A 10781-nucleotide genomic window follows, 5' to 3' on the forward strand; every position below is an offset into this window, starting at 1 on the left:
TTTTTAAATAAAGTTGTTTTTAATGTGAGCAGCTCCTATTGGCTCGTTTAAAAAGAGGGAGGAGCAGATTGCACCGCCTAGCGTCTAGTCTTCGCGGTCTTTCGTCTGTTGCGCCTTTTCTCTCCCTGGTGTTTAAGAACGTGGAGGACAAAAGGATACCAAAGAATCGAAAACTATGACAAAGGTAAATACTTAAAGTTTGATACGTTTTCATCAATGGTTATTTTAGTAACTTTCTATAGTCGTCCTAAACGGTATAAGGGGGAGAAGCATAACATCTTTAGCTAGCAGGTAGAACTGGGTTAATTTGCTGCATTGTCTTTGGCAAACATAATTTAAAGTTAATTAAAAAACTCTTACTGCCTATATTCTACTCGATAAAGTTCATCTTATCTTATTCTGTTTTCATTGCACCATTCTCTCTATACAGTTTTTGAATTTACACACTATAACGTACACGGCAGTTTTTTTTCTGTGCTTCTGCAACTGTTTCTTGGGTTTTCCTATAAGGTTTTTGTAATTAATTTAAAAAATTTATATTATTTTTTTGGCTTTAGTGGATTCCTGCTCAGCTAACTCGGCCATTATGCACTACCCAGTAAACAAAATGGCTGAACAGTATCTTAAATGTCTGAACATGAGCTAGTCATACCATGTTACGTAATATTCATGTGCAGTGTAGCAAGGTGATTGTTTAAATTACAGGAGTAGATGCCTGCAGCTGAAACGGTTTTCTGATCTGAATACGGTAATGTTACCAGATATGCATTGTACTATGGGAAAACGGTGGTGGATCAGTGTGTAAAAAGCCCCCAAAAGAAACACACAGCGTCTTTAGCTCAAACACTGTCTGATCACTCTCTTAGATACTGTGCTGTTCCATCTAGTTATTGGTTACTGAGAAATGTTAGGTCATTAATTAATTAAGAGAGTGCAGCTGTTCAGATCAGATGGTGAAGTAGGAAAATGCAGAACATGTTATTATAGCTGAATGCTGTGTAAAATACTAGTAATAAATCTAACTCCCATTTATGGCTTTTACTACTGTGGGGCTAAATAAAAAATTACAGACAATGAAATCTGCTACAATTACAAAGCTTAAGTTTAAAACAATTATTATATATTAAGCATTTTTTTGCTCTTTTTTTTTTTAAATTCTTTTTGCTAATAATGGACTCAATTTTATTATCAACTTCAAAGACCTATTAAACTTTTAAACCATTAAATCCAGGAAATTAGATGCCCGTAAATGTACGAGACCCTCTTTATGTCTAGTATCCCCAAATATTTAATAATCCTTTCTAAAAGTACACAAATTTTGTTCTTTTCAATTAAATATTGCATGTTCAATGTATTCTTGAGCAGGTAAAAATTCCACTAAATTAGTTTTTGCATATTTTTAAGTATAATCAAATTTTTATAGTTTGCGAGTACTTTTAATTTGGAGATTTTGCCACTTGATTTGAAGTTTGGATAGTGCTTTATAGTAATTTGTAAATGTTTTGAACTCATCTGGCTTCTTAATAATTTAATAAAAAATTAACAAGCCATGTAATAATTTGAAAACCACTAGGGACCACTTATAAAAAAGTAATTCCTTTTTTACTTAAAGGAATTTAGGATTTATGTCTGTCAAGTCATTTGTTCTGGCATAAGTCACCATTTTGATATATCTTCCTGTGACTTTAAAGTCTGTCAGCTAGTTAGATACATTTTTGCACTGCTAGTGTTTTCTGCTTGAATTAGTCAGTTTATCATATAAACACATGCAGTGCCTTTCAAACTTTTAATTACACTGTTCATTTTGTGCATTAGTAAGAGAATCTTTTATATTGAATTATCCTGGGAAAAAACAAAAATGTTTGTATTTTCTCATGCACTTTCTTTCATTTCCTTATCACGTTTAGATTCTTCAAGATCACAAGCACCATCTTTGACATGTAAGTAACTTTCATATTATTTGTATTACTTATTATTATTATTATTATTATTATTATTTTTGAAAAGTGATGGTCTTTGGGGCATCCTTTTTTTTTTATTGGTATTAAGTATATATATTTATTTAGGCACAGGAGGCAATGATCTATTTTAAAATTTAACATTTATTTAATTTTCATCTTTTATGCTAACAATAATGCCAACAGTGTTCTCTTCACTTGACCCACAACTCTGACAGTTTTGGTCCTCTGCTCTCCTCACAATTGGCTGATTTCCATCTGAGCTGCTACTGTCAACTGCATTAAACTGATTTTACATTGCCTTGTTATTCTAATCTTTATCTGCGTTTTGGACTCCAAACATTCACACCTGCTGTTAGTAACCAGAGCTCACAAGAGTGTAAGGCGTGTAGTTCAATAAAGTGATCGATGTGTTCACTAGCTGATTTCAATAAACCGGTAACTTATCAAATCCATATTTTATAGGAAGTACATTACTGATAAAAGTGGTAATAAACACGGTAACCAATAAAAATTTAAATTTCCTGTTATAAAAAAAAATACTGCAGTGAGCTCGGTTTTCTAACACCAGGTGTGAACATCTACAGTCTTTAAGCGCTGGTAAAGATTTAAAAATAAAAGCATTCAATAACATAACATTAAACAGTAAATTAGTTTGATGGTGTTGACTGCAGCAGCTCAATGTTAATCAGCTGATGGTGATGGAAGCAGATGAGCGTTTTTCATCATGGTTGTTAGTGATGTGTTGGTCAAAACGAAACGGCTCTTTGAAGTGAACGACACAAGCGTGTTTTTTCTCTCTCTCTCACCCTCTCTCTCGCACTTTTTTTCCGCTTCACTCTGCACGCGAGCCTTGTGCTTTGCGCTGGGAAGAGGGGGGAGGGGCGGTTGTTACACACGCAGTAGCACAGTAACAGAGCAGGAGGGAGAGAGAGAGAAAGAGAGCCAGGGACAACAACGTCACATTAGAAAGGTATAGTAATCATCCACAACTATTTTCAATTGCGGATGATAAAGGATTCAGAAAGTTTATTCATGCAGGCCCATATGACAGAGAATGTGCATCTTCTGTTTGTTTTCATATTATAATTTATATTTAATTGTGTTGTGGTTTGCAGTGTTTTGTGTTGTTTCACTTTAAATTTGTTTAAAAGGAAAAAGCTGAAAATTTAAATAGTTAAAAGTTGAAATGTAAATAGTTGTTTTTTTTGTATTATATGATTTATTTATTACATTTTATGTGGAGAGAATAAATAAAAGTATATTTACGGTGGCTGCTAGAGACAAAGCACGTACAAACCCCAAAACACGTAAAAACTCCATAGCACGTACAAACTCCAAAGCACGTACAAAACACAACAGAAGTGCTCCAGGATGCTAGGCACAGTGTTGAGATTTTGTTACCTAGTGGCTACACAAGCCAGGAAGTACCAACGACCGGATTTGGTGTGTGGTAGTAACAGGTAAATGAACAGCTTTTGGAATTTTTTATGAATATATATGAGTGCTTGTGTATAAATACACAAAAAATACACATATGATTTCAATTGTGTAAATTAAGTGATCTAGATAGCTCTGTTTTGGAAGTTCAGTTGACGCTAGAAATGGGTTTTGGAGTTTGTACATGCTTTGTCTCTAGGGGCCACCATATATATTTATATATAAACATATATAAATAAAACCACATTTCTTTTTTTACATTAGTAATTCCTTTTGTTCATAATTTTATATTGTTGTTAATAATAAATTAATTAAAGCAACAAAACAACCTGAAGAGCCGGTTGGGAGCCGAAAGAGCCGGCTTTCTAAAAAGAGACGAAAATCCCATCACTAGTTGTGTAATATGCTGGTATTGATATGATCAAAAATGAACTGAGTTGTTTCGTATTCTATAGAAATTGTACATCTAATTAATAACAAGGCTTTCTGCTGATGTTATTAATTAAAAATTTATTGTTTTATTTTTAAGCAACAACTTTTTAGCATGCAATCAGTCCATGCTGTACAGGACAGATTTGTAAACTGTGCATACAAAAATAGACTATTTTACAAAATTGCTCTTTCAACAAATGTAAATCACAGCAGATTTTTTTTGTTGTAGGTGCACTGTCACAACTAGAAATGTGGGGGGAAGTCCTCAAAGTTGAAGGCAGAACAGGAAAATACATGGAAATAACAATTTTCCTTTAAATGGTAAATGGCCTGCATTTTTATAGCGCTTTTCTAGTCCCTAAGGACCCCAAAGCGCTTCACACTACATTCAGTCATTCACCCATTCACACACACAATCACACACTGGCGATGGCAAGCTACATTGTAGCCACAGCTGCCCTGGGGCGCACTGACAGAGCACATCAGTAAAGGTCGATCTGGATACTTGATAACTGTTGGTATAGGTATGACATGAATTTGAATCTCCATTATCACAGGTTTTAATTGGGAGGGAACATGCAGATATACAGGAGGACTATAAACAGCAATTCCTATTGCATACAACTGTTTTAGAAAATACCAACAACACTGTTAATTTATCACTTGCTGGTCTATAGACTTTACAGTGTGGATGGATGGAAAATCCATCTGGCTCCACTCTGGCTGAATTGGTGCTACAAACAACTCTGCGCTCGGCTTTCCTGGCTGTGTGTGGATTTATACTTACACATCCAAATTTTGACCCTATTTTTCTTCCTTTCAGCTGATTGGTCAATTTCATGTCAATCACCAATTAAACAATCCAATCAGAGAACATCTCCAGAAGTTGATTCTGTTCATCTGGACGTAGCATTTTCAGTGGGAGAAAATGCTGCAAGCGCTACGTCCAGATGAACAGAATCAACTTTTGGAGATTTACTTACCTGGATGATTGAGCATGCATCAAGACAATCAGAGAACAGATAGGTTTGGCTGTTGGAGGGCTGCATTACGGAGCTTCAGGTCCTGGAAGAATAAATTCCCTTTTACATACCAGACCAGCATTTTTCTTCATTAGCACGAAGGAAAACAGTCTGTGCGTGTCAGAGTTCTGTGGTTTTTGTGTCACAGGGCTTATAATATGTGTAAAAATCTGGCCAGGGACCATCACATCACACTGCTATCATATTTTTCTGTTGCTATCATGTTTTTTTTCTGAGATGTTGTTACTTTTATGACAGATGTAACGAGAAATCTTCCAGAAAGTTAAATTTTTTATTCTAATCAAATATTTGATTCTGATAACAGATAAAGATTTTTTTTTTTACTTTTGTTCTGCTATTTCATAGTTTATACAAATTTTGGCCAATTCCTATTTATTTTAACCCTTTAGCCCCCAAAAAGTCGCCAGCGACAGGTTTTTCCAAACCTGTCTCGTCAAACCTGAGCTCTGCCAGGGGCCCAACACGCCTGGACTTTTAGAAGAAAAGAGATGTCCGAAAATAAACCACAGGGTCAAATACTTAATTTTGTTCAGTGTTTTAGAGTTATTAATTTGAATTGACTAATTTAAATATTTTATTCATGTACATTTTGATTGCCTTTAGTAAAAATGGCAAAATTTCAATTTCTTTTTTCTTTCTGTTATTAATCCTTGATTACATTCATATAGTATACAGTAGAGGAAAAAACCTACCAGACCTACCAGTTATCCTGCGTAACATTATTGGGGATAAAGGGTTAAGGAAGCGCAATTAATTTTTTTAGTTTAGCTTGTGTTTACTACCATTTTTTTTTTATCACCACACAGTAAACATTAAGTAATATGTAAAGTGTCCATTTATCCTCCATTCCGGTCCATTATCTTAAGCTTAGGCTGCTGCCCCTCGACCCAATCCGGTACTAAGTAGAGAGGCCCAGACTTCGCTCTCTCCAGGCACTTGGCCCAGCTCTTCCGGGGGAATCCCAAGGCATTCCCAGGCCAGCCGAAAAACATAGTCCCTCCAGCATGTCCTGGGTGTTCTGGGTCTCTTCCTGGTGGGACGTGCCCAAAACACCTCACCAGGGAGGCATCCTAACCAGATGCCAGTATCTAATCTGTCCTTTTTGTATGTTCCCCTCAGGTTGCCATGGTAGCAGATACAGGGGAAACAAGTGTAGACGATGCCACAAGAAGGATGATGAAATTCCTCATATCACCTGAGCTGGCTGTGGAGTACAACATGCTTGGCCGACATGGGGAAAAAAAGTTCAGAGATTTGCGTCTTTTTAATGTTGTGTATGGTAAGTTAGTTTCACTTGAGACATTTGAACTTTAGAAAACTAAACTTTTTTAATAAAGTGTTTGAAAGTGTAACTGAGATTGGTTATCATGCAATTTGTATATATTTTTTGAGGCAATAAAGTGAAATAAACATTGTTCTTTGAAAATCATCACCAAATGAAGTAAGCTAAGATTAACTTTACTTTGGCTTGCCCGTTTTTCTTCTTCTTCATTTGCAGAGGCACTGAAGAATTATTTAACATCAAAAGTCAACTTGCAAGAAGCAGAGAAGGCTCTGTCCAAGTGGTTCAGTGGAGCTAAAGACAGAGGAGGACCGAGGGCTGCAAGGGTACAAAATAGACTTACGGCTCTGTAAAAAAACAAACCCTGCTGATTCAAGATAAGCTTTTGAGTTTTCCATCTGACTTTTTCCCCATGTTGCTACAGTTCCAAATATCTAAGGAATTTTGCTGTAGTTTGACATTTCTAGTTTTTAAACGTTTACGCACTTTGGAATACAGTTACGTAAAATCACAGTTGTTGGACAAAATAAATGTGAAAAATGTTGTTTTGTGTACCCTCGTGATTTTTGAAATGGTTTTATTTACAAACTAGATTTTGTTTGCGGTCAGCTTTAATATATTTGGTGTCTTTGTGTCACAGAACCCGTATTAGCCGTCTGAAAAATTGATTTTGTGACTGTTTTACTACATGGGGCCCACTCAGTGCCAGAACTTAGTCAATTCAAACTAGAAATAAGATGCAAATACAGAACCCACTGCTAATGCCATTCCAACTTTTTAGCTCATGTTTTCCTCATGTTGTACCCACTAAGAACTTGAAAAATGGGGCCTAGGTGGGTTTCAGTGTACTTTGCCCAGTTGGGGTCCATTTAGTTCCCAGATTTTACCAATATAACACCGAGATGGGCTTATAAAATGGGGCCATTATGGAACCCGCGGACAATCCCACTTAAAACCCACTTTTTAGCCTATGTGGTACTCACATGGTACCCACAAAACAACTTGAAAGGTGGGGCCTGGGTGGGTTTCTTTGTACTTTGCCCAGCTGGGGTCCATTTAGTTCCCAGATTATACCAATATAACACCGAGATGGGCTTATAAAATGGGGCCATTATGGAACCCGCGGACAATCCCACTTAAAACCCACTTTTTAGCCTATGTGGTACTCACATGGTACCCACAAAACAACTTGAAAGGTGGGGCCTGGGTGGGTTTCTTTGTACTTTGCCCAGTTGGGGTCCATTTAGTTCCCAGATTATACCAATATAACACCGAGATGGGCTTACAAAATGGGGCCATTATGGAACCCGCGGACAATCCCACTTAAAACCCACTTTTTAGCCTATGTGGTACTCACATGGTACCCACAAAACAACTTGAAAGGTGGGGCCCGGGTGGGTTTCTGTGTACTTTGCCTAGTTGGGGCCCATTTAGTTCCCAGATTTTACCAATATAACACCGAGATGGGCTTATAAAATGGGGCCATTACAGAGCCCGCGGACAATCCCACTTAAAACCCACTTTTTAGCCTATGTGGTGCCCACATGGTACCCACAAAAACTTGAAAGATGGGGCCTAGGTGGGTTTCTGTGTACTTTGCCCAGTTGGGGTCCATCTAGTTCCCAGATTTTACCAATATAATACCGAGATGGGCTTATTAAATGGGGCCATTATGGAACCCGCGGACAATCCCACTTAAAACCCACTTTTTAGCCTATGTGGTGCCCACATGGTACCCACAAAAAACTTGAAAGATGGGGCCCAGGTGGGTTTCTGTGTACTTTGCCCAGTTGGGGCACATTTAGTTCCCAGATTTTACCAATATAACACCGAGATGGGCTTATAAAATGGGGCCATTATGGAACCTGCGGACAATCCCACTTAAAACCCACTTTTTTAGCCTATGTGGTGCCTACATGGTACCCACAAAAACTTGAAAGATGGGGCCCAGGTGGGTTTCTGTGTACTTTTCCCAGTTGGGGCCCATTTAGTTCCCAGATTTTCCTAACATAACACCTATATGGGCATTTAATATGGGGCCATTACGGAACCCGCGGACAATCCTATATGGGGCCCATTTTTCAGCCCATTTCCAAACCATATGGGCCCCACATATAAATGTTGGCTGGGACCGGCGCACCCCGCTGTGACAGAACGACCCGACCAGTATGGACCCAGCGGACATCTGTGAGGATTTTTGGGAGTTCAACACTCAGGTGACCGTTCTCCGCGGACAGTGGATTTGCTACTCCGCGTGCAGACAGGAGAATGAGAAGGAGTCAATCAGAGTTCAGCTAAAACAGATTTTGTCTGCATATCCTGCTTACGCGGCAGGATTGTCGGAGGATGTGCAGGATTTTGTTCGCACCGTTTTGCCACCGCAGCAGCATCAAAACCGCGAACAGGAATCACTGCCGCTGCCTTGCGAGCCTGAGACGGTTCGTGTCGGTTCGCTGAGACTCGCCGCAGCGTCACCACCTCTCAGCTCATCAGTTTCCACACCCTCGTCACAGTCTTGCCACACTCTTGCCACAGTCCAGCGCGAGGAAGCGCTGGACGCCATAGATTTGGACTACGACGAACGTCAGTCAATATTCAGCGCTCTATTGGAGGAGGAGCTCCGGTGGAAGCCATGGTTCATTCCAGAGCACGAGCACTCTTTCCGGGGAACTCGACTGGCTCTCGGGGGTCCCCGGAGTTACCAGGGACTTCCACCCATTGCTCCGCCGTCTTCCACTCTCAAGAAAAAGCGGCGTGCGCACCACCGACGCTCCGCACCACAAACGAAAGTGAGTGACTATATTTTGGCTCCTCATGTTTTTTCTCAGGAGAATATTAAAACTAACACTGACTTACCAGTTCATTAGCCCAGCTATAAAGAGACTGTTTATGATTTTCACGTTGCTAAGACTGAGAATATTTCGGCCGAGTCTTCCACGGACCATCCTATCCCTTTGCAAACTTCCCGCTTCTCTGTGCATTGATCATGCCACGAACTATGCGTCCAAGAAGCCTAATTATGAGACTGTTTGCACTGGAAATGCTAGCCATCAGGCTCAGCTAAGCTGCTGTGGGACTGTAATCCAGGCCGGGTTGGAGCCAGGGGCGGAGGTGCAGTTTGTGCAGCCTTTTCCAGTGTCAGCTGGAGGGCCCGAGGAGCCCGTCCAGCCTCACTGGACTCTGCTGGGGGTTCGGGAGAACCCAGCCAGCCTCATGTTTCGTCTGCTGGGGTTCGGGAGAACCCAGCCAGCCTCATGTGTCTCCACTTCCCCTGATCACCTCATGTGTGTATTTCAGTCCTCTGTTTTTTTTGCATGTCATTTGTCGGGTCGTCTGTTATTTCACCATAGTCATAGTTATAGTCATAGTCATAGATTTTCTTGGTATTTGTTTCTTAGTGTTTTTTCGTTTGCTTAGGGTTCCTGGTTAACCCCTGTAATCACCTAAATAAAGGATCACTTTTCTGTTTAAACTTACAACTCCTCGTCCTCATCTGCTTTTGGGTCCTGTTTCTATTACACACCGGCGCACCCCGCCGTGACACTACAAAATTGGTTCCGTTGTCAGAACGCAGTTCTCGAACCTGACCTCTTCTTGCATTGAAACGTCTGAACGCATTAATGAGTCAGTATCCAGTGATGGAGCAACCTCAATGTGAACAGCACGGATAGCAAGGCAGGTGAACATAACACCGTATCTCTTCACCACGCTCCTCCTACTTTTTACACTGAAGGGTCCGAAGTAATCCACTCCCATCCGCGTGAATGGAGGTTCATCTGGAATGATTCTTTCATTGGGCAAATCCGCCATCTGTTGATTCACTGGTGGAGCATTAAGACGTCGACAGATGACACATTTAGATAACACTTTTCTTATTGCTGTACTAGCTCCAATCAACCAGTACTTTTCTCTTAGCTTAGACAGCATGTGGTTACGACCACCATGTCCAACTTCCTGATGTATGTGTCTAAGCAAGAGCTCGGAAATGTGTTGATCCTTTGCTAGTATTATGGGATGTTTCACCTCAACTGGCATCGATGATCTACTGAGTCTCCCACCCACTCTGAGAATTCCATCTTGCAGCTGTGGGCAGAGTCTTCTTAGAGGACTTGATTTTATAATGGGTTGTCCCTTCTCCAGACTCACAAGCTCCAAGGAAAATCTCCTCCTCTGACAGAACTTGATAATGACAACCTCAGCTTTGTCCAGATCTTCCACTGTAAGATTCTTAATCACAGATGTCCTCTTAAAGTTCCTCAGCTTTTCTTCCACAAATGATTTCTGTTGCTCTTTGGTGACCTCTGACTGTGGTAAGCTTGAACACAATTCTCTCCTTTTCTTCACAAAGGACAGAAGCAAGTCCTTAAATTTTAACAGCCATGCCACTGACTTCTTAAGACGTGTCCAGGTGGAAAAATGTTTAAACAAGCGAGTAACAGAATTTTCTCCAGCTTGCTCAACACTCTCTGTGGCAACTGTTTTTACCTCAGGATCATCAGATGCAAGCAGACTGATGTCATCTGGGTAGACAGGCCATTCACTTCTAGATTGTAGAAGATACTGAGGCCCAGACAACCATTTTGTATTCTTCATAAAAACATCGACTTTCACTCCTCTTGAGGCCAT

At 39.9% G+C, this 10781-nt stretch overlaps 1 long non-coding RNA gene across 1 annotated transcript; it reads left to right on the forward strand.

Annotated features, from left to right (window-relative positions):
• Nucleotides 1–46: 46 nt before the first annotated feature.
• LOC147313293 (uncharacterized) lies at nucleotides 47–6698 on the forward strand. The gene is made up of 4 exons (XR_015125186.1): nucleotides 47–184; nucleotides 1908–1940; nucleotides 5993–6152; nucleotides 6372–6698. It is a non-coding gene; the product is annotated as an uncharacterized LOC147313293 (long non-coding RNA).
• The last annotated feature ends 4083 nt before the right edge of the window (nucleotides 6699–10781 follow it).

Source organism: Aulonocara sp. 'chitande type north' Nkhata Bay, linkage group LG15 (genome assembly GCF_057382095.1).
Source record: "Aulonocara sp. 'chitande type north' Nkhata Bay isolate Kocher_YH1m ecotype deep benthic linkage group LG15, A_spYH_male_GT1.1, whole genome shotgun sequence".
Classification (NCBI taxonomy): domain Eukaryota; kingdom Metazoa; phylum Chordata; class Actinopteri; order Cichliformes; family Cichlidae; genus Aulonocara; species Aulonocara sp. 'chitande type north' Nkhata Bay.